The sequence below is a fragment of the Pseudophryne corroboree genome, chromosome 4, assembly GCF_028390025.1.
Source record: "Pseudophryne corroboree isolate aPseCor3 chromosome 4, aPseCor3.hap2, whole genome shotgun sequence".
Classification (NCBI taxonomy): Eukaryota; Metazoa; Chordata; class Amphibia; order Anura; family Myobatrachidae; genus Pseudophryne; species Pseudophryne corroboree.
The window spans coordinates 461,693,420-461,718,094 of record NC_086447.1 but is presented as its reverse complement, the minus strand read 5'-3'; the positions used below and the strand labels follow the sequence as shown (position 1 = coordinate 461,718,094).

Below are 24,675 nucleotides of genomic sequence, written 5' to 3'. Positions count from 1 at the left end.
AGACCTGACACTAAACAATAAGAGGCCTATAGTTCTATTCCTTTGTTTCAGTCAACTTTCCCAGATAAAACACATCTGACACATGCTTCTCAGACTACTGTACAAATTGGAAATCGCTCAGTCAGATTTTAAGTTCACAGCAACTGTCAGAAAGGGTGCAGTATCTATAAAGAGATAACAAAATATCCTCCAGCACACCAATGTGTACCAGTAAACTAATATGGTAGTTCTATAGTTTTGTTACTTTTATCACAAATAACCTTTTGAAATCTACATTTCTCTTACGTCCTAGAGGATGCTGGGGTCCACATTAGTACCATGGGGTATAGACGGGTCCACTAGGAGCCACTGGCACTTTAAGAGTTAACCAGTGTGGACTAGCTCCTCCCTCTATGCCCCTCCTACCAGACTCAGTTTAGAAAATGTGCCCGGAGGAGCCGGTCACAGCTAGGGGAGCTCCATAGGAGTTTTTCAAGTTTTGTTGTTTTTATTAGAGTTATGCACGGGGAGGCTGCTGGCAACTGGCCCCCCGCTTTGTGGGACTTAGGCGGGGGGTAGTGTCCAACCCTGAGAGGTTAATGGCCACTATCTCCACTGACAGGACACTGAGCTCCTGAGGGTGATGATCGTTAATCGCCTCAGGCGACCGCTCACTCCCGCAGCATGCCGCCACCCCCTAACTGAGCCAGAAGATTCCGGTGGCGAGTGAGTCACCGGCCCCCACAGCAAGCAGGGAGCCGGTGTGAACAGGGTGGCTCAGCGGTACACAGTGCGGCGCTATGAGGGGCGCCCTGAGCCAGCGCCTATACCCTACACTGGTCACCAAGGCTGTCGGGGACCTCGGTAACGCTGCCAGCATAATTCCTCAGGCCAGTATAAAGATGTGAAGAGCGGGAAGCAGCGCCATGTTAAAGGGGCGGAGCTTCTCCTCAGAGCGGACCCATCAGCGTTCAGCGCCATTTTCCTGCCTGCAGATCCAGTACAGAGATGCTGACAGGGAGAGCTGTGCCTCCACGCAACTCCAGCTATCAGAAAGGCACCAACTGGGCAGAAAGGCACGCGCTGGCGCTGTCAGCAATCTTCATTCTGGGAGTAGACAACTTGGATGCGGACTGGGGATCAGTGTCAGGAAGATTGTGTTCCCAAAGAAGAAAGGGGTCTACCGATAAATGTTGGAACCTCGGGCCATATACAGAGCACCGGTGTAGGCATGGGACAATGCGACGGCAGTAGTGTACCTCAACATCAGGGAGGAATTCTCAGCAGAAGAGTGATGAATAAGGTAAGTCACATAAGGTAAGTGGGCAGAACGTCATCATCCAACCTTGTCCGCCGTTCTCATTCCGGTAATCCTAAACGGGGAAGCGGACTTCTCAAATCGAGACACCAGTCAGGGAAGTGAATGGGCTATACACCCAGAGATCTTCCGGACTCTAGTAAGCAAGAGGTGCTTGCCAGAGATATATCTCATAGCGTCTTGGTTGAACAACAAAGTGCTCACATACAGATCAAGAACAAAGGATCCCATGGCGATCTTTGTAGATGCCTTATCGGTGAGATGGGACCATCGTCTGGCGGATGGGTTTTCCTGTAATTGCCCTCTTACCCAGGGTGGTGAGAGTTAAAACAGGAAGACCAGCAGAAAATGGCAATGTATGCTCTACTTTTGCTCCCTCAATGTCCAGACCTATTAATGCAGGGTCCTGGTTATCACAGACGTTTGAACAGCGTGGCCTTTGAAGCCTCTATCCTGAAGTCGAGGATATTTTCAACAGGTGATTCAAACAGTGTTCAGAGCAAGGAAATCTTCCTTAGCTCGCCTTTATCACCAAATATGGCAAGCCTATATTCATGGGTGCAGTGAAAGAAGGTTGGACCCTAAATCTTTCATAGTTCTGGGGTCTTAACATTCTTTTAAGCACGAATGGATAAGGGTTTGAAGGCGGCTTCCTTGAAAGAGCAAAGGTCGGCATTAACTGTAGGGTTCCAAAAGTAAATGACCAACTTACAGGACGTGCGTACTGTTTTACCAGGGTATGCTGCACATTCAGCTTCTGGTTGTTTCTCCTGCAGTGCCGTGGGACTTGTGTTAGTCCTCAAAGCCCAACAAGTTGCCTATTTTGAACCATTTATTAAAATGGATCATAAATTATTTTTCTACTGATTACGGAGTCAGCTAGAGGAATATCAGACTTGGGGAGCATTGTCATATTGTTCCCCATTTCTGAGGTTCTTAGCCAGATAAACCAGTTCTCAGAGCTAAATCTGGGTATCTACCCAAGGTGATGACTAAGTTCCACCTTAACGAAGAAAGGGTTGTCCTGGCCTTTCAGGTTCCGGCCCCTTCTGCGGAAGATGCATCGCTGAACGTGATCCGTGCAATTGTACTAGTGCCATCAGAAAAGCAGATTCTCTTTTTCTCTATGGTTTTCACAAGAGAGGATGGCCTACTGGTAAACAGATGCTGGCAAAGATAGCTTCAGATGACTATTTCTCTATCGTCCTAGTGGATGCTGGGGTTCCTGAAAGGACCATGGGGAATAGCGGCTCCGCAGGAGACAGGGCACAAAAAGTAAAGCTTTCCGATCAGGTGGTGTGCACTGGCTCCTCCCCCTATGACCCTCCTCCAGACTCCAGTTAGATTTTTGTGCCCGGCCGAGAAGGGTGCAATCTAGGTGGCTCTCCTAAAGAGCTGCTTAGAGAAAGTTTAGCTTAGGTTTTTTATTTTACAGTGAGTCCTGCTGGCAACAGGATCACTGCAACGAGGGACTTAGGGGAGAAGGAGTGAACTCACCTGCGTGCAGGATGGATTGGCTTCTTGGCTACTGGACATCAGCTCCAGAGGGACGATCACAGGTACAGCCTGGATGGTCACCGGAGCCGCGCCGCCGGCCCCCTTGCAGATGCTGAAGTAAGAAGAGGTCCAGAATCGGCGGCTGAAGACTCCTGCAGTCTTCTAAAGGTAGCGCACAGCACTGCAGCTGTGCGCCATTTTCCTCTCAGCACACTTCACACGGCAGTCACTGAGGGTGCAGGGCGCTGGGAGGGGGGCGCCCTGGGAGGCAAATGAAAACCTTTTTTGGCGAAAAATACCTCACATATAGCCCCCAGAGGCTATATGGAGATATTTAACCCCTGCCAAGATTCACTAAATAGCGGGAGACGAGCCCGCCGAAAAAGGGGCGGGGCCTATCTCCTCAGCACACAGCGCCATTTTCTCTCACAGAAAGCCTGGAGAGAAGGCTCCCAGGCTCTCCCCTGCACTGCACTACAGAAACAGGGTTAAAACAGAGAGGGGGGGCACTGATTTTGGCGATATTGAGATATATATAAAGATGCTATAAGGGAAAACACTTATATAAGGTTGTCCCTATATAATTATAGCGTTTTGGTGTGTGCTGGCAAACTCTCCCTCTGTCTCCCCAAAGGGCTAGTGTGGGTCCTGTCCTCTGTCAGAGCATTCCCGGTGTGTGTGCTGTGTGTCGGTACGTGTGTGTCGACATGTATGAGGACGATGTTGGTGAGGAGGCGGAGAAATTGCCTGTAATGGTGATGTCACTCTCTAGGGAGTCGACACCGGAATGGATGGCTTATTTAGGGAATTACGTGAGAATGTCAACACGCTGCAAGGTCGGTTGACGACGTGAGACGGCCGACAAACTATTAGTACCGGTCCAGGCGTCTCAGAAACACCGTCAGGGGCGTTAAAAACGCCCATTTACCTCAGTCGGTCGACACAGACACGGACACTGAATCCAGTGTCGACGGTGAATAAACAAACGTATTTCTCATTAGGGCCACACGTTAAGGGCAATGAAGGAGGTGTTGCATATTTCTGATACTACAAGTACCACAAAAAAGGGTATTATGTGGGAGTGAAAAAACTACCTGTAGTTTTTCCTGAATCAGATAAAATAAAATGAAGTGTGTGATGATGCGTGGGGTTACCCCGATAGCAAATATTGGCGTTATACCCTTTCCCGCCAGAAATTAGGGCGCGTTGGGAAACACCCCTTAGGGTGATAAGGCGCTCACACGCTTATCAAGTGGCGTTACCGTCTCCAGATACGGCCGCCCTCAAGGAGCCAGCTGATAGGAAGCTGGAAAGATATCCTAAAAAGTATATACACACATACGGTGGTTATACTGCGACCAGCGATCGCCATCAGCCTGGAGATGCAGTGCTGGGTTGGCTTGGTCGGATTCCCTGACTGAAAATATTTTATTCATATAGAGCATTTAATAGGATGCATTCTATATATATGTACGTGAGATGCACAGAGGGATATTTGCTCTCTGGCATCAAGATAAGTACGTTGTCCATATCACCCAGAAGATGTCATGGACACGACAGTGGTCAGGTGATACAGATCCCATACGGCACATGGAAGTATTGCCGTATAAAGGGAAGGAGTTAGTTGGGGTCGGTCCATCGGACCTGGGGACCACGGCAACAGCTGGGAAATCCAACCTTTTTACCCCAAGTTACATCTCAGCTGAAAAAGACACCGTCTTTTCAGCCTCAATCCTTCCTTTCCCATGAGGGCATGCAGGCAAAAGGCCAGTCATATCTGCCCAGACATAGAGGTAAGGGAAGTAGACTGCAGCAGGCAGCCCCTTCCCAGGAAAAGAAGCCCTCCACCGCGTCTGCCAAGTCCTCAGCATGACGCTGGGGCCATGCAAGCGGACTCAAGGTGGGGGGGTAGTCTCAAGAGTCTCAGCGCGCAGTGGGATCACTCGCAGGTTGACCCCTAGATAGTACAAGTATTATCCCAGGGGTACAGATTGGAGAGTCGAGACATCTTCTCCTCGCAGGTTTCTGAAGTCTGCTTTACCAACGGCTCCCTCCGACAGGGAGGCAGCATTGGAAACAATTCACAAGCTGTATATCCAGCAGGTGATAAATCAAAGTACCCCTCCTACAACAAGGAAAAGGGTATTATTTTTCCACACTATATTGTGGTACTGACGCCAGACGGCTTGGTGAGACATAGTCTAAACTGAAATCTTTGAACACTTACATAAAAGGTTCAAATCGAGATGGAGTCACTCAGAGCAGTGATAGCGAACCGGAAAAAAGGGGACTATATGGTGTCCCTGGACATCAAGGATTACCTCCATGTCCAAATTTGCCCTTCTCAACAAGGGTACCTCTGGTTCGTGGTACAGAACTGTCAATATCAGTTTCAGACGATGCCGTTTGAATTATCCACGGCACCCCGGGCCTTTTACCAAGGTAATGGCCGAAAAGATGTTTCTTCAAAGAAAAAAGGCATCTAAATTTTCCCTTACTTGGACGATATCCTGAAAAGGGCAAGTTCCAGAGAACAGTTGGAGGTCGGAAGAGCACTATCTAAAGTAGTTCTACGACAGCACGACTGGATTCTAAATATTCCAAGAATCGCAGCTGTTTTCCGACGATACGTCTGCTGTTCCTAGGAATGATTCTGGGCATAGTCTTACGAAGCGATTCCATTCGGCAGATCTCAGGGGATTTGCTGGACGAATGGTCCGGATCGCATTTTCAGATGCATCAGCGGATAATCCTGTCTCCAAGGACAAGGGTGTCTCTTCTGTGGGGGCTGCAGAGTGCTCATCTTTTAGAGGGCAGCACACTCAGCATTCAGGACTGTGTTCTGGGGACCACGGATACCAGCCTGAGAGGCTGGGGAGTAGTCACACAGGGAAAAAATTTCCAAGGAAGTGTGGTCAAGTCTGGAGACTTCTCTCCACATGAATATACTGGAGCTAAGGGCAATTTACAATGCTCTGAGCCTAGGAAGACTCCTGCTTCAAAGTCAACCGGTGCTGATCCAGTAGGACATCATCATGGCGGTCGCCCACGTTATCAGACGGGGCGACACAAGAAGCAGGAGGGCAATGACAGCAAGGATTCTTCGCTGGGCGGAAAATCATGTGATAACACTGTCGGCAGTGTTCATTCCGGGAGTGGGCAACTGGGAAGATTTCCTCAGCATAAATGAATTCCACCCGGAAAAGTGGAAACTTAATCTGGAAGTTTCCACATGATTGTAAACCGTTGGGAAAGACCAAAGGTGGTTATGATGGCGTCCCACCTGAAGCGCCAGGTCAAGAGACACTCAGGCAATAGCTGGGACGCTCTGGTAACACCGTCGGTGTACCAGTCGGTGTATGTGTTCCATCCTCTGCTTTTCATACCCAATGTATTGAAAATGATAGGAAGGAGAGGAGTAAGAACTATACTCGTGGCTCCGGTTTGGCCAAGAAGGACTTGGTTCCCGGAACTTCAAGAGATACTAAGAAGGGTCTTGATTCGGCAAGAACCGTGTCTGTTCCGGGACTTACCGCAGCTGCGTTGACGCCAAGGCGGGTGAACGCCGGATCCTAAGGGAAAGAGGCATTCCGGAAGAGGTCATCCCTACCCTGGTCAGAGCCAGGAAGGAGGTGACCGCACAACATTATCACCACTTAGGTGAAAATATGTGCCAGGGTGTGAGTCCAGGAAGGCTCCACGGAAGAATTTCAACTAGGTTAATTTCTACATTTCCTGCAAACAGGAGTGTCTATGGGTCTCAAATTGGGTCCATTAAGGTTCAAATTTCGGCCTGTTGATTTTCTTCCAGAAAGAAATTGGCTTCAGTTCCTGAAGTCCAGAAGTTGTTAAGGGAGTACTGCATATACAGCCCCTTTGATGTCTCCAGTGGCACTGGGCGATCTCAACGTAGTTTTGGGATTCCTAAAAAATCACATTGGTTTAAACAACTCAAATCTGTGGATTTGATATATCTCACATGGAAAATGACCATGCTGTTGGGCCTGGCCTCGGCCAGGCGAGTGTCAGAATTGGCGGCTTTATCTCACAAAGCCATATCTGATTGTCCATTCGGACAGAGCAAAGCTGCGGACTCGTCCCCAGTTTCTCCTTAAGGTGGTGTCAGCGTTTCACCTGAACCAGCTTATTGTGGTACCTGCGGCTACTAGGGACTTGGAGGACTCCAAGTTGCTGGATGTTATCAGGGCCCTGAAAATATAGTTTCCAGGTTGGCTGGAGTCAGGAAATCTGACTTGCTGTTTATCCTGTATGCACCCAACAATGCTGGGTGCTTCTGCTTCTAAGCAGTCGATTGCTCGTGGGATTGGTAGCACAATTCAACTTGCACATTCTGTGGCAGGCCTGCCACAGTCTAAATCTGTTAAGGCCCATTCCACAAGGAAGGTGGGCTCATCTTGGGCGGCTGCCCGAGGGGTCTCGGCATTACAACTTTGCCGAGCAGCTACGTGGTCGGGGGAGAACACGTTTGTAAAATTCTACAAATTTGATACCCTGGCAAAAGAGGACCTGGAGTTCTCTCATTCGGTGCTGCAGAGTCATCCGCACTCTCCCGCCCGTTTGGGAGCTTTGGTATAATCCCCATGGTCCTTTCAGGAACCCCAGCATCCACTAGGACGATAGAGAAAATAAGAATTTACTTACCGATAATTCTATTTCTCGGAGTCCGTAGTGGATGCTGGGCGCCCATCCCAAGTGCGGATTATCTGCAATACTTGTACATAGTTATTGCTAACTAAATCGGGTTATTGTTGTTGTGAGCCATCTTTTCAGAGGCTCCGCTGTTATCATACTGTTAACTGGGTTCAGATCACAGGTTGTACAGTGTGATTGGTGTGGCTGGTATGAGTCTTACCCGGGATTCAAAATTCCTCCCTTATTGTGTACGCTCGTCCGGGCACAGTACCTAACTGGAGTCTGGAGGAGGGTCATAGGGGGAGGAGCCAGTGCACACCACCTGATCGGAAAGCTTTACTTTTTGTGCCCTGTCTCCTGCGGAGCCGCTATTCCCCATGGTCCTTTCAGGAACCCCAGCATCCACTACGGACTCCGAGAAATAGAATTATCGGTAAGTAAATTCTTATTTTTAGAAGCATATTCTCTAAGCTGATCTACCTATTATGGCTAATGTTTCTGTTCATTCTACTTGTAAGGTAGGTCCTTTTGGGCAGCACAATGTGGTGCTTAAACAGAACAGGTATGTAAGGCAGCCATATGGTTTTCCGTATACACATTCATTAGACATTATGCCTTGAATACCTTTGCCTCTCACATTGCTGAATTCTGGCGAAGGATTCTCCTGTACATCAGGAGCGTCCCCACCTCTAAACTGCTTTGGGAAATGCCATTATTACCCTGTGGAACCTGACGGAGAAATATACGTTATGGTAAGAACTTACCGTTGATAACAGTATTTCTGCTAAGTCCACAGGTTCCACAGGGAGCCCACCCTGACACACCTGATTTGAGGATCCTTTTACTCACTAATCTCTTCCTCCTTGTACGGAAGGGTGTGCATGTGTGTTATTCTCTACATGATGCTCCTGCCTTGTGCTTTGGAAGACAACTGATTTGCCTGAGCCAGTGGGCGGAGATATATGGATGGGCCCGTTGCATCCTGGGAGGCCAGAAAGCTTTGATCGATTGGTGCCAATCCGCTGACGCTCCATCATATCCCATTGTTATCCTGTGGACTTAGGAGAAATACCGTTATAAACAGTAAGTTCTCACCATAACGTGTGTGTATATGTATGTGTGTGTATGTGTGTATATATATATATATATATATATATATATGTGATGATAGGTGGAGCTCCAAGACTTATTCTTAGTTGAGCAAAATGTGTTTATTAAATCAACGTTTCGGGGTGCGTGACCCCATCATCAGGATAAACATTAAGTGACAAAGTGCAAATATTTATACTTACAACTCCATTGGACTCTCCTCTCAGGCTCCGGTCCGTCCACCCGGCATCTGTATAGTTACTTCCGCTATCGGCGCTGATGTCAGACCGAAAGTGACGTTTGCAGGGTCCCGCTGCTGGAGTCCTGTGGGCACAAGTCAGGGCAAAAATTATCCATACAGTGTTCTGTGAAAAACATAATTTAAACAATTACATACATATTTCCATAGTGTCTTACATCAATACATGCTAATTTAAAAGTTTTTTTGTGTGACATTATAAATTAATTAAATACAAATGTGACCACCCTCTAGTGGTGATTTTAAATAGGACATATAAGCATGAAATAAGTAAAAATGATAAATCTCGTATCTGTGCAAATTGTTTCAAATTATTTAAATAATGCATAAAAACATTATCTTTGATAAAATGTCATGTACCTCATATTGTCCATTTGGTTAATCCGCCTTGGACGGAAAAATTGTCTAACCAACTGCAGCAATATATCAGTATTTGGTTAGACAGAAACCTACACCAGGTCACTCTCGTGTCTCTGGGTCCTCTAAGCGGTGCGGCTTCCTCCTCACATTCCAAAATCCTCGCTGATTTCTCATCTGAAGAGGTGGGGAAGCATACGGTCCTGTCAGACACTGAATCCTGTGTACTGATGATAATTCTTCCTTGCAGATTGATGTCCCTGCCTTAGTGGATGCTAATAGCATATCCTTCAAAGAGGAGGATTCCACTACTGTGGCAAAGAAAACTGATAAGTCTAAACAGCAGAAGGTGGTTAAAACTATTTCTGCTGCGGGGTACACTGGGCTCTACAGGGAGTGACATTGGGGTGTAGAGTAGTATCTTGATCCGAGGCACCAACAGGCTCAAAGCTTTGACCTTCTTCCCAGAATGCATAGCTCCGCCTCCTCTATAACCCCGCCTCTGTGCACAGGAGTTCAGTTTTGTAGTTGGTGCCATGCAGTAAGCAGGCACACAACAGGGGGCTGCTCCTGCAGCCCTGAGAAGAAGCTTTTAAAGAAAAATGAAAACTTCAAGGGTTGCAGCAGAGACACTGACTGTGTTAGATGTCAGTCAGACATCTCCTGCTGCAGCTGCATCACCTCCCCCAGTGGCGCTGTACACTCCCGCGCCCTGGTTGCCGGGTACCTACAGCGTAGGCTTCGGTTTTCTTCCAGTCACACACACACAACCGCTGTTCTTCTGGATTGCGTAGCCGCAGTTAGGTAGGAGGTAAGTGGGTCCCCCCCGGTGGGACCCGCTGTAAATCGCGATCCCGCACAGCCGGTGTGAGGCGGGCCGTGCGTGCTGGCGTGGACACTGTGGCAGTACGGTGACCCCACTAGACCACCAGGGCATGGGCACAGGTCTGTTTTCTTTTTCATCCACTAGGGGTCACTGGAGTACTCTTGGGATATGGACGGCTTAGCAGGAACAAAGGCACTGAATATTTAAATGTAGAACTCTCCACCCCTCCATATCCCCGAGTACCTCAGTGTACTACCTCAGTGTTTTTTCTGTGCTCACAGCACTAACAAGGCTTGTGGGAAGTTCCCACACTTTGTGGAAGATTTTATTAATTTTTCATTTTTACTTTTTACTATAGCACATCCCTTCCCAGTTTCTGGAAAAACATGGGTCCGGGATAGTGCCGCTGCACGGACAGCGCATGGCGTGTCGGTCCTCACAAAGAGCACCCTCACAGCCACAGGCAGCCCACTGCTCCTGCAACAGCTGGACGGAGCTTACACATAGAAGCCCCGTCGCAGCCATGACCTGGAGAGCTGAACGGAGCTTACAAATAGAAGCCCCGTCTCAGCCATGACCGGAAGATTACAGAGCCGTCGCAGCCTCCCTACAACAAGGTAGGCTGGGGAAACGGGGCGGTCAGCGCAGGCTGCCGCCCCGCTGTGTGGGTCAGTGTTGTAATACGCCGCTCATACAGCCGCCCGCACCAGCCGCTCCGTCCGGCCGCCCCAGCCGCTCCGTCCGTCCGCCCAACACCGTCCAGGACGCTCCGTCAATGCTGTATGGTGCCAGCGCTGAGAGGGTGAGAACCGCGCCGCTCCGGGCAGCCGACCTCCGCTGCTCAGCATGTCCCTCGCCTCCCTGCAAAGCCTTCCCGGGCTCCCCGCTGAGACACAGCGTTACAGGGAGTACAGGGGGAAGGGGGGGGGGGGGGGGTGTAATCTGGCTGATTACAGCGGCAAGGGTATGTAAAGGCTGCCATACCTATATAAACAGCAGGCAGAGTTAATGTATGATAGGCTATTGAGCCTATATTAATATTGGATGTATTGTAGCCTGTGATTTTCACTGGGTGATAGACTATTGAGCCTATATTAATACTACAGCATGTATGGTGGCCTGCCTGTGATTATCACTGTATAATAGGCTATTGAGCCTATATTAACACTGGAGGCATGTATTGTAAACTGCCTGTGATTTTCACTGTATAATAGGCTATTGAGCCTATATTAACACTGGAGGCATGTATTGTAAACTGCCTGTGATTTTCACTGTATAATAGGCTATTGAGCCTATATTAACACTACAGCATGTATTGTGGTCTGCCTGTGATTATCACTGTATAATAGGCTATTGAGCCTATATTAACACTAGAGCATGTATTGTGGTCTGCCTGTGATTATCACTGTATAATAGGCTATTGAGCCTATATTAACACTGAAGCAATTGTAACTTGTCCTGTGATTATCAGTGTCAGCATGGCATGGGGGCCATTTTAACCATGCTTCCTGTTTCTTCCAGTTTGTAATTCCAGAACATTCCTGCCCTACATCTCTACGCCACGGGAGGCGCAGGGGTGTTAGTGGGAATTTTGGTTCAGGTTTCACATAGGCTGCCCATGTGAACTGCATTTCGGCCATAAATAGATAGATATATATTACACACCTTAAGATAATAATTTTACTGAGTCGTGCAAGTGTCTGTCCTTTGGCTATTGTGTTGTCTGTCTGCATAAGGAGTAAGGCTCCAGCACAGACTAAAAATGCTTTTAAACAATGTCTGGACATAAATCTACCACATGTTCACTATGTTTTGTAGGTTTTCAGGAAGCCGGTTCATTCCCAGATCCTATGTTAGCATTGGCAATTCAAATTGACTCTGCTCGACAGGAGCGGTAAGATCAGAGTCTCAAAAGTTACTCCGCCAGCTTTTACGGAGGGTGTTAATTTAACTGATCTTATAATTTACACATTTCTTCTATGTGGCAGACCTGACAATTCTATGTCAAGCCTCACAGCGCTAAATACGAGTGAGGAGGGCACATTAGACAGTCAGATAGGGCGGGTTTTGACAACCATACATTGCTAATGACCAGTGAGTCAGTCTCTGAAATTTACAGAGAATAAGGAGCCTCTAACATCTAAATTTACAGAGAATAAGGAGCCTCTAACATCTAATCCGTCGTATTTACTAAACGACAGATCTTCAATAGGTTTCTTATTTAGGATATCTTACTAAGATTTAAGACTATTTACCCGTTTCCACACAGTGACATCTAAATTGGAGAATCCGCCTTTGGTGAATTCGTCTGTGTCAAACCTTATAAAGATCCAAGATACATTTGGGTGACTAGGGCGCTCTGTGTATGGAAACAATGACGATCACGTTATACTTATCGTTAATGAGAAGCTGCTGAGTATCTCGGTACAGCGTCTGCTGCCGCCGGTTACCTTGCTTCTCGTTTTTCATCGTCGCTAGTTTCAGCACTACAAGGCCAGAAGTTGTTTGGTCCTAAATTTGACAAAATTGCCTTCTCCGATATCAGAAATACTCTGGTCCGGCGTTTAAAGCCTTTAGACTTCAGTCTTTTCAAGGCGGTGGTACAAAAACAGTCACGCCTTGTAACGCCAGGGCGCTAAAGTCACAACAAGCCAGTGGCTTGACGGGCTCTCAGCCCATCTCGAATTTCCAATTGTGGAAGCGCGCCTTTACACGTTACATTTGCCGGGTTTCCAGCCATCCACTCATGGATGTATCCGCTATTTAGGGTTAAAAGACAAGACTGCCTCTGTCGGACGAAATAAGGCGTTTTGGCACGTTGCCATTCAGTCTCTGCTGGTTTCAGCAGTTTTTATTTCCAGGTCTGGTACACCAACAAAGTAGGGTTATTATTCCCGTCTGTTTGTGGTACCGAAACCGGAGGGCTCCGTCGCAGTCTCAATCAGCAAGTCACTTACTACAGATTGAAAATGGATTTTCTGCAGTTAGTATTTGCATATTTGGAGCCACAAAATTGCATGATTGCGCTTGATCTCCAGGATGCGTATTTACCCATTCCGGTTTGGTCACCTCATCACAGGTTCTTGCGTTTTGCAATACGCCACTACCATTAACCGTTTCAGGTTCTACCGTTTGGCCTCTTGTCAGCGCCTCGGGTATTCACCAAAGTGATGTGTGTGATGATAGCTCATCTCAGATCCCTGGCAGTGACAATCGTTCCATACTTAGACGATCTGCTCATAAGAGTTCCGTCTCAACAGATGCTCCTCCTACTTGCGCTGCTAACGTACACCACGGTTGCAGTGTCAAGTTCAAAAACAATCGCATCTAATTCCGTCTCAACGACTTCAATTCCTAGGTATGATTACAGATACGGTAAATCAACGATTTACCTACTACACCAGAAAGTACAGATTATACGCCATCTGGTACAATTAGTGCTCAAGCCACGCACACTATCGGCTCGCGTTTCCCACAGGGGGGCGAGGGTGTCTCTACTCTGGGCGAGAGTCTCAGAGGTTGGGGAGTTGTAGTTTAAAATGGTCAGCGACAGGGTTTCTAAACGGATCACGACAGATTGCTGTCTATAAATGTCCTGGAACTCCGTGCAATTTACAATGCACTACATGCTTCGCTCTCAGACTCTCCAAGTGCAGTCAGACAACGCGACGGCAGTCGCATACAAGGGAGGAACGAGAAGCCGCATGGCAATGCAGGAAGTAGCTCGAATCCTCAATTGCCCAGAATACCACAAGGTGATATTGGCGTCTGGGTTCATTCCGGGAGTGGACATCTGTTAGACAGATGATCTCAGCCGTCGGGATTTTCATCCAGGAGACTGGGCATTAAATCCAGAGGTGTTTCACATGTTGGTCCACAGGTAGGGTTACCCTCAGGTGGACATGATGGCATCTCGCCACAATTACAAACGCCCAGTATGTGTCCAGAACGACAGATCCCAAGGGCAGTGGCGGTGGATGCTCTCACAATCGCGTGGCCGTACAGCCTCGTGTATTTGATTCCACCGTTTTCCGCTGCTCTCTCCATTGCTAAAACGGATCATAAGAGAGTCCGTCACAGTCATACTAGTGATAGCTCATGGGTCTCGGAGAGCTTGGTTCTCAAATCTCCGAGGACTACTCGCAGATGATCCTTGGCCGCGCATACTACGTCCAACCCGTTACAACAGGGGCCGTTCTTTTACTCCTATTTAGCGCGGCTGCGGTGGACGGAGTGGTTGCTGAAACCGCCCTCTTAAGAAGAGAGAGAGGGCATTACAGTATCGGTTATACCAACCATGTTACGAGCTAGGAAGCCGGTTACGGCAGCTCATTATTACAGAATTTGGCGTGCCTATATAGGTTGGTGTGAAGCTCGGAAGTTTCCGACATCATTTTTCAAGTTACCCGTATTCTGTTATTTTTACAGACGGGGTTGGATGGAGGACTGCGTTTATCTACACTGAAGGTGCAGGTATCTGTGTTGTCAATTTATTTTCAAAGATGATTGGCTCTATTGCCGTCGGTACACACTTTTCTGCAGGGTGTTCTCAGAGTACAGCCTCTATTTATCCCACCTACAGCGCTATGGGACTTGAATTTGGGTTCAGATTTCTTACAGTCTTCATATTTTGAACCCTTACAGCAAGTGGATATTAAGTTTCTGACTTGGAAAACGTTTTTTCTTCTAGCCTTAGCTTCGGCAAGGCGTTTTTCAAATTTGGGTGCCTTGTCTTGCAAGCCACCGTATTTGGTGTTTCCTGATGACAGAGCGTAACTTCGGACGATTTCCAATTTCTTACCAAAGCTAGTGTCATCTTTTCACATCAATCAACCAATAGTGGTTCCTGTGTTGACAGCACATTCTAGAATTCTGAATGTGGTACGCGCATTACGCGTTTATATGTCCCGAACGTCTACAGTTCGTAATACGGATACGTTGTTTGTTCTCTATGATGCTGCCAAGTGGGGTTGGCCAGCTTCTCAGCAGACCTTATCCAGATGGATAAAACTGACTATACGTCAGGCTTACCTTAAGGCTAAGTTACAGTCTCCTACATCAGTAATAGCTCATCCCACAGGTTCTGTGGGAACGTCATGGCCAGCTGGTCGTGGAGCTTCTACGACACAGCTGGACCGTGCGGCTACATGGTCTTCAGTGCACACGTTTGTGCGCTTTTACAAGTTTGATACGTTTGCGGCATCAGCATCTAGCTTTGGCCGCCTAGTGTTACAGGTGTCAAACAGCTCTCCCGCCCACGGGGGAAGCTTTGGTACGTCCTAAGAGTACTCCAGTGACCCCTAGTGGATGAAAAAGAAAATAGGATTTTGGTACTTACCAGGTAAATCCTTTTCTTTGAATCCATAGGGGGCACTGGACGCCCACCCAGAGCAGTTTTACCTGGGTTGTATTAAGCTCAGGGGATCTTATGGTAACACATTTTCACCGACTGGTTCAAATTATAAAGTTCTATCGGTTATGGTGTCAACTGTTTCGTTGGCAGTAATGTTATGTGTCAACTTTGTTGTTGTCCGTTATGTTATAAGAATTCTCCATTGTCAACCTCTCTATAGTTCCTGTTCGGCTCAGTAAAAACCACTGAGGTAGTACACTGAGGTACTCGGGGATATGGAGGGGTGGAGAGTTCTAAATTTAAATATTCAGTGCCTTTGTTCCTGCTAAGCCGTCCATATCCCAAGAGTACTCCAGTGCCCCCTATGGATTCAAAGAAAAGGATTTACCTGGTAAGTACCAAAATCCTATTTCTCTGACGTCCTAGTGGATGCTGGGAACTCCGTAAGGACCATGGGGAATAGCGGCTCCGCAGGAGACTGGGCACAAAAAGAAAGCTTTAGGACTACCTGGTGTGCACTGGCTCCTCCCCCTATGACCCTCCTCCAAGCCTCCGTTAGATTTTTGTGCTTGACCGAGCAGGGTGCAATCTAGGGGGCTCTCCTGAGCTTCTTAGAAAAAAGTTAGTTTTAGGTTTTTTATTTTCAGTGAGACCTGCTGGCAACAGGCTCACTGCATCGAGGGACTAAGGGGAGAAGAAGCGAACCTGCCTGCTTGCAGCCAGCTTGGGCTTCTTAGGCTACTGGACACCATTAGCTCCAGAGGGATCGAACACAGGCCCAGCCTCGGAGTCCGGTCCCAGAGCCGCGCCGCCGGCCCCCTTACAGAGCCAGAAGCAAGAAGAGGTCCGGAAAATCGGCGGCAGAAGACATCAGTCTTCATCAAGGTAGCGCACAGCACTGCAGCTGTGCGCCATTGCTCCTCATGCACACCTCACACTGCGGTCACTGATGGGTGCAGGGCGCTGGGGGGGGGCGCCCTGAGCAGCAATATTAACACCTTGGCTGGCAAAAATACATCACATATAGCCCCCAGGGCTATATGGATGTACATTAACCCCTGCCAGATTTTACAAAAAAGCGGGAGAAAAGTCCGCCGAAAAGGGGGCGGAGCTATCTCTCTCAGCACACTGGCGCCATTTTCCCTCACAGCTCCGTTGGAAGGACGTCTCCCTGACTCTCCCCTGCAGTCCTGCACTACAGAAAAGGGTAACAAAGAGAGGGGGGGCACTAATTATGCGCAGTATTACAGATAACAGCAGCTATAAGGGAAAACACTCTATATAGTGATATCCCTGTGTATATATAGCGCTCTGGTGTGTGCTGGCATACTCTCCCTCTGTCTCCCCAAAGGGCTAGTGGGGTCCTGTCCTCTTTCAGAGCATTCCCGGTGTGTGTGCTGTGTGTCGGTACGGCTGTGTCGACATGTATGAAGAGGAAAATGATGTGGAGGCGGAGCAATTGCCTGTAGTGGAGATGTCACCCCCTAGGGGGTCGACATCTGAGTGGATGGGCTTATGGAAGGAATTACGTGAAAGTGTCAACTCTTTACATAAGAAGTTTGATGACATGGGACAGCCGGCTTCTCAGCTTGTGCCTGTCCAGGCGTCTCAAGGGCCATCAGGGGCTCTAAAACGCCCGCTACCTCAGATGGCAGATACAGACGTCGACACGGATACTGACTCCAGTGTCGACGACGAGGAGACAAATGTAACTTCCAGTAGGGCCACACGTTACATGATTGAGGCAATGAAAAATGTTTTACACATTTCTGATAATACCACAGGTACCACTAAAAAGGGTATTATGTTTGGTGAGAAAAAACTACCTGTAGTTTCTCTAACGTCCTAAGTGGATGCTGGGGACTCCGTCAGGACCATGGGGTTTTGCGGCTCCGCAGGAGACAGGGCACAATAATAAAAGCTTTAGGATCAGGTGGTGTGCACTGGCTCCTCCCCCTATGACCCTCCTCCAAGCCTCAGTTAGATTTTTGTGCCCGGCCGAGAAGGGTGCAATCTAGGTGGCTCTCCTGAGCTGCTTAGAATAAAAGTTTAAGTTAGGTTTTTTATTTTCAGTGAGTCCTGCTGGCAACAGGCTCACTGCTACGAGGGACTTAGGGGAGAGAAGTAAACTCACCTGCGTGCAGGATGGATTTGCTTCTTAGGCTACTGGACACCATTAGCTCCAGAGGGAGTCGGAACACAGGTCTCACCCTGGGGTTCGTCCCGGAGCCGTGCCGCCGACCCCCCTTGCAGATGCCGAAGTTGAAGAGGTCCAGAAACAGGCGGCAGAAGACTTTCAGTCTTCATAAGGTAGCGCACAGCACTGCAGCTGTGCGCCATTGTTGTCAGCACACTTCATACCAGCGGTCACTGAGGGTGCAGGGCGCTGGGGGGGGCGCCCTGGGCAGCAATGTATTATACCTTTTTTATGGCTAAAATACATCACATATAGCCCTTGAGGCTATATGGATGTATTTAACCCCTGCCAGATCTCACAAACTCCGGGAGAAGAGCCCGCCGTTTTAGGGGGCGGGGCCTATTCTCCTCAGCACACGGCGCCATTTTCCTGCTCAGCTCTGCTGTGAGGAAGGCTCCCAGGCTCTCCCCTGCACTGCACTACAGAAACAGGGTTAAAACAGAGAGGGGGGGCACTTATTTGGCGATATGATTACATATGTGAAAATGCTATAAGGGAAAACACTTGTATAAGGGGTTGTCCCTGTATAATTATAGCGTTTTTGGTGTGTGCTGGCAAACTCTCCCTCTGTCTCCCCAAAGGGCTAGTGGGGTCCTGTCCTCTATCAGAGCATTCCCTGTGTGTGTGCTGTGTGTCGGTACGTGTGTGTCGACATGTAGGAGGACGATGTTGGTGAGGAGGCGGAGCAAATTGCCTGTATTGGTGATGTCACTCTCTAGGGAGTCGACACCGGAATGGATGGCTTATTTAGGAATTACGTGATAATGTCAACACGATGCAAGGTCGGTTGACGACATGAGACGGCCGGCAAACAAATTAGTACCTGTCCAGGCGTCTCAGACACCGTCAGGGGCTTGTAAAAACGCCCATTTACCTCAGTTGGTCGACACAGACACGGACACTGACTTCAGTGTCGACGGTGAAGAAACAAACGTATTTTCCTTTAGGGCCACACGTTACATGTTAAGGGCAATGAAGGAGGTGTTACATATTTCTGATACTACAAGTACCACAAATAAGGGTATTATGTAGGGTGGGAATAATCTACTTGTAGTTTTTCCTGAATCAGATAAATTAAAGTGTGTGATGATACGTGGGTTTCCTCCGATAGAAAATTATTGGAGGTATACCCTTTCCCGCCAGAAGTGAGGGCGAGTTGGGAAACACACCTTAGAGTGGATAAGGCGCTCACACGCTTATAAAAACAAGTGGCGTTACCGTCTCCAGATACGGCCGCCCTCAAAGAGCCAGCTGATAGGAAGCTGAAAAATATCCTAAAAAGTATATACACACATACTGGTGTTATACTACGACCAGCAATCGCCTCAGCCTGGATGTGCAGCGCTGGGGGGGCTTGGTCGGATTTCCTGACTGAAAATATTGATACCCTTGACAGGAACAATATTTTATTGACTATAGAGCATTTTAAGGATGCATTTCTATATATGCGAGATGCGCATTCTGGCATCAAGAGTAGATGTGATGTCCATATCTGCCAGACGATGTTTATAGACATGACAGTGGTCAGGTGATGCAGATTCCAGACGGCACATGGAAGTATTGCCGTATAAAGGGGCGGTCCATCGGACCTGGTGGCCATGGCAACAGCTGGAAAATCCACTTTTGTTACCCCAAGTCACATCTCAGCAGAAAAGGACACAGTCTTTTCAGTCTCAGTCCTTTTCGTACCCATAAAGGCAGGCGGGCAAAAGGCCAGTCATATCTGCCCAGGGTTAGAGGAAAGGGAAGAAGACTGCAGCAGGCAGCCCATTCCCAGGAACAGAAGTCCTCCACAGCTTCTGCCAAGTCCGCAGCATGACGCTGGGGCCATACAAGCGGACTCAGGTGCGGTGGGGGGTCATCTCAAGAGTTTCAGCCTGCAGTGGGCTCACTCGCAAGTGGACTCCTGGATCCTACACGTAGTATCCCAGGTGTACATTGGAAATTCGAGACATCTTCCCCTCACAAGTTCCTGAAGTCTGCTTTACCAACGTCTCCCTCCGACAGGGAGGCAGTATTGGGAAAAAAATTCACAGGCTGTATTCCCAGCAGGTGATAATCAAAGTACCCCTCCTACAACAAGAGAAGGGGTATTATTCCACACTATATTGTGGTACTGAAGCCAAACGGCTCGGTGAGATCTAAAAGATTTGAACAATTACATACAAGGGTTCAAATCAAGATGGAGTCACTCAGAGCAGTGATAGCGAACCAGGACGATATGGTGTCACTGGATATCAGGGACGCTTACCTACATGTCCAAATTTTGCCCTTCTCACCAAGGGTATCTCAGGTTCGTGGTACAGAACTGTCACTATCAGTTCAGACGCTGCCGTTTGGATTGTCCACGGCACCCCGGGTCTTTACCATGGTAATGGCCGAAATGATGATTCTTCCTAAAAGAAAGATGGACGCTTTCCTGATAAGGGCAAGGTCCAGAGAACAGTTGGCGGTCGGAGTAGCACTATCTCAAGTAGTTCTACGACAGCACGAGTGGATTCTAAATATTCCAAAATCGCAGCTTTTTCCGACGACACGTCTAATGTTCCTAGGAATGATTCTGGACACAGTCCAGAAAAGGATGTTTTCTCCCGGAGAAGAAGGCCAGGGAGTTATCCGAGCTAGTCAGGAACCTCCTAAAATCAGGAAAAGTATCAGTGCATCATTGCACAAGGGTCCTGTGAAAAATGGTGGTTTCTTACAAAGCGATCCCATTCGGTAGATTTCACGCAAGAACCTTTCAGTGGAATCTGCTGGGAAAATGGTCCGGATCGCATCTTCAGATGCATCAGCGGATAACCCTGTCTCCAAGGACAAGGGTGTTTTCTTCTGCGGTGGCTGCAGAGTGCTCATCTATGAAAGGGCCGCAGATTCGACATTCAGGACTGGGTCCTGGTGACCACGGATGCCAGCCTGAGTGGCTGGGGAGCAGTCACACAAGGAAAAAATTTCCAGGGAGTGTGATCAAGTCTGGAGACTTCTCTCCACATAAATATACTGGAGCTAAGGGCAATTTACAAGGCTCTAAGCTTAGCAAGACCTCTGCTTCAAGGTCAGCCGGTATTGATCCAGTGGGACAACATCACGGCAGTCGCCCACGTAAACAGACAGGGCGGCACATGAAGCAGGAGGGAAATGGCAGAAACTGCAAGGATTCTTCGCTGGGCGAAAAATCATGTGATAACACTCTCAGCAGTGTTCATTCCGGGAGTGGAAAACTGGGAAGCAGACTTCCTCAGCAGGCATAACCTCCACCCGGGAGAGTGGGGACTTCAGCGGGAAGTCTTCCACATGATTGTAAACCGTTGGGAAAAACCAAAGGTGGACATGTTGGCGTCCCGCCTGAACAAAAAACTAGACAAATATTGCGCCATGTCAAGGGACCCTCAGGCAATAGCGGTGGACGCTCTGGTAACACTGTGGGTGTACCAGTCAGGGTATGTGTTCCCTCCTATGCATCTCATACCAAAAGTACTGAGAATTATAAGAAGGAGATGAGTAAGAACGATACTCGTGGTTCCGGATGGGTCAAGAAGGACTTGGTACCCGGAACTTCAAGAGATGCTCACGGAAGAACCGTGGCCTCTACCTTTAAGAAAGGACCTGCTCCAGCAGGGGCCTTGTCTGTTCCAAGACTTACCGCGGCTGCGTTTGACGGCATGGCAGTTGAACGCCGGATCCTGAAAGGGCATTCCAGATGAAGTCATCCCTACCCTGGTCGAAGCCAGGAAGGATGTAACCGAAAAACATTTTCACCGCATTTGGCGAAAATATGTTGCGTGGTGTGGGGCCAGGAAGGTCCCTACAGAGGAATTCCAACTGGGTCGTTCCTACATTTCCTGAAAACAGGACTGTCTATGGGCCTAAAATTAGGGTCCATTAAGGTTCAAATTTCGACCCTGTCGAATTTCTTCCAGAAAGAACTGGCTTCAGTGCCTGAAGTTCAGACGTTTGTAAAAGGGGTACTGCATATACAGCCTCCTTTTGTGCCCCCAGTGGCACCTTGGGATCTCAATGTTGTTTTGAGTTTCCTAAAGTCACATTGGTTTGATCCACTCACCACTGTGGAATTAAAATATTTCACATGGAAGGTGAAGATTCTATTAGCCCTGGCTTCAGCCAGGCGTGTGTCAGAATGGGCGGCTTTATCATATAAAAGCCCTTACTTAATTTTTCATTCTGACAGGGCAGAATTGAGGACTCGTCCTCAATTTCTCCTTAAGGTGTTTTCTGTTTTTCACATGAACCAACCTATTGTGGTACCTGCGGCTACTAGGGACTTGGAGGACACCAAGTTACTTGACGTTGTCAGGGCCCTGAAAAGATATGTTTCCAGGACGACTGGAGTCAGAAACTCTGACTCGCTGTTTAGCCTGTATGCACCCAACAAGATGGGTGTTCCTGCTTCTAAGCAGACGATTGCTCGCTGGATTTGTAGTACAATTCAGCTTGCACATTCTGTGGCAGGCTTGCCACAGCCAAAATCAGTAAAAGCCCATTCCACAAGGAAGTGGGCTCATCTTGGGCGGCTGCCCGAGGGGTCTCGGCTTTACAACTTTGCCGAGCTGCTACTTGGTCAGGGGCACACCCTGACTGAGGAGGACCTGGAGTTCTCTCATTCGGTGCTGCAGAGTCATCCGCACTCTCCCGCCCGTTTGGGAGCTTTGGTATAATCCCCATGGTCCTGACGGAGTCCCCAGCATCCACTTAGGACGTTAGAGAAAATAAGAATTTACTTACCGATAATTCTATTTCTCGTAGTCCGTAGTGGATGCTGGGCGCCCATCCCAAGTGCGGATTGTCTGCAATACTTGTACATAGTTATTGTTACAAAAATCGGGTTATTCTTGTTGTGAGCCATCTTTTCAGAGGCTCCTTCGTTGTTATCATACTGTTAACTGGGTTCAGATCACAGGTTGTACGGTGTGATTGGTGTGGCTGGTATGAGTCTTACCCGGGATTCAATATCCTTCCTTATTATGCACGCTCGTCCGGGCACAGTATCCTAACTGAGGCTTGGAGGAGGGTCATAGGGGGAGGAGCCAGTGCACACCACCTGATCCTAAAGCTTTTATTATTGTGCCCTGTCTCCTGCGGAGCCGCAAAACCCCATGGTCCTGACGGAGTCCCCAGCATCCACTACGGACTACGAGAAATAGAATTATCGGTAAGTAAATTCTTATTTTTTCCTGCATCTGAGGAATTAAATGAAGTGTGTGATGAAGCGTGTGTTTCTCCTGATAAAAAACAAATAATTCCTAGGAAGTTATTAGCAATGTACCCTTTCCCGCCAGAGGATAGGGCGCGTTGGGAAACTCCCCCTAGGGTAGATAAAGCGCTCACACGCTTGTCCAAACAGGTGGCACTACCGTCTCCGGATACGGCCGCCCTTAAGGATCCTGCTGACAGAAAGCAGGAGACTATCCTGAAGTGTATATACACACACACTGGTGTTATACTGCGACCAGCAATCGCCTCAGCCTGGATGTGCAGTGCTGGGGTGGCTTGGTCAGACTCCCTGACAGACAATATTGATACCCTGGATAGGGACAGTATATTACTGACTGTAGAGCATTTAAAAGATGCATTTTTATACATGCGTGATGCACAGAGGGATATTTGCCGACTGGCATCACGAGTAAGTGCTATGTCCATTTCCGCCAAAAGGGGGTTATGGACTCGGCAGTGGTCAGGTGATGCCGATTCTAAAAGGCATATGGAAGTATTGCCTTATAAAGGGGAGGAGTTATTTGGGGTAGGTCTGTTGGACCTGGTTTCCACGGCAACTGCTGGGAAATCCACGTTTTTACCCCAGGTCGCGCCTCAGCAAAAGAAGACATCGTATTATCATGCGCAGTCCTTTCGGCCCCATAAGGGCAAGCGGGCAAAAGGCTCCTCTTTTCTGCCCCGTGGCAGAGGGAGAGGAAAAAGGCTGCAGCAAACAGCCAGTTCCCAGGAACAGAAGTCCTCCCCCGCTTCCGCCAAGTCCTCAGCAGGACGCTGGGGCTCTACAGGCGGACTCAGGTACGGTGGGGACCCGTCTCAAGAATTTCAGCGCACAGTGGGCTCGCTCACAAGTAGATCCCTGGATCCTTCAGGTAGTATCTCAGGGGTACAAATTGGAATTCGAGACGTCTCCCCCTCGCCGTTTCCTAAAGTCTGCCTTACCGACGACTCCTTCCGACAGGGAGGCGGTATTAGAAGCTATCCACAAGCTGTATTCCCAGCAGGTGATAATCAAGGTACCCCTCCTGCAACAAGGAAAGGGGTATTATTCCACAATGTTTGTGGTAACGAAGCCGGACGGCTCGGTGAGACCCATTTTAAATCTAAAGTCATTGAACACTTACATAAAGAAGTTCAAATTCAAGATGGAGTCACTCAGAGCGGTTATCTCGAGCCTGGAGGAAGGGGATTATATGGTGTCTCTGGACATCAAGGATGCTTACCTGCATGTCCCAATTTACCCTTCTCACCAAGGGTACCTCAGGTTTGTGGTACAGAACTGCCACTATCAGTTCCAAACGCTGCCGTTTGGATTGTCCACGGCACCGCGGGTCTTTACCAAGGTAATGGCCGAAATGATGATACTCCTTCGAAGGAAGGGAGTTTTAATTATCCCGTACTTGGACGATCTCCTGATAAGGGCGAGATCCAGGGAACAGTTGGTAGTCGGGGTAGCACTATCTCAAGAAGTGTTACGACAGCACGGTTGGATTCTCAATATTCCAAAATCGCAGCTGATCCCGACGACACGTCTTCTGTTCCTAGGGATGATTCTGGACACAGTCCGGAAAAAGTTATTTCTCCCGGAGGAGAAAGCCAGGGAGTTATCCGATCTAGTCAGAAACCTCCTAAAACCAGGTCAAGTATCGGTGCATCAATGCACAAGGGTCCTGGGAAAAATGGTGGCTTCTTACGAAGCAATTCCATTCGGCAGATTCCACGCAAGAACTTTCCAGTGGGACCTGCTGTACAAATGGTCCGGATCGCATCTTCAGATGCATCAGAGGATAACCCTGTCACCAAGGACAAGGGTGTCTCTCCTGTGGTGGTTGCAGAGTGCCCATCTTTTAGAGGGCCGCAGATTCGGCATTCAGGACTGGGTCCTGGTGACCACGGATGCCAGCCTTCGAGGCTGGGGAGC

The 24,675-nt window shown here is 48.4% G+C and overlaps 1 protein-coding gene across 2 annotated transcripts in view; it reads left to right on the top strand.

Moving 5' to 3' along the window:
• Window positions 1-24,675, top strand: part of MMS22L (MMS22 like, DNA repair protein) — a 457,009-nt gene that overhangs the window by 166,223 nt on the left and 266,111 nt on the right. The gene's annotated exons all lie outside the window — the stretch shown is intronic.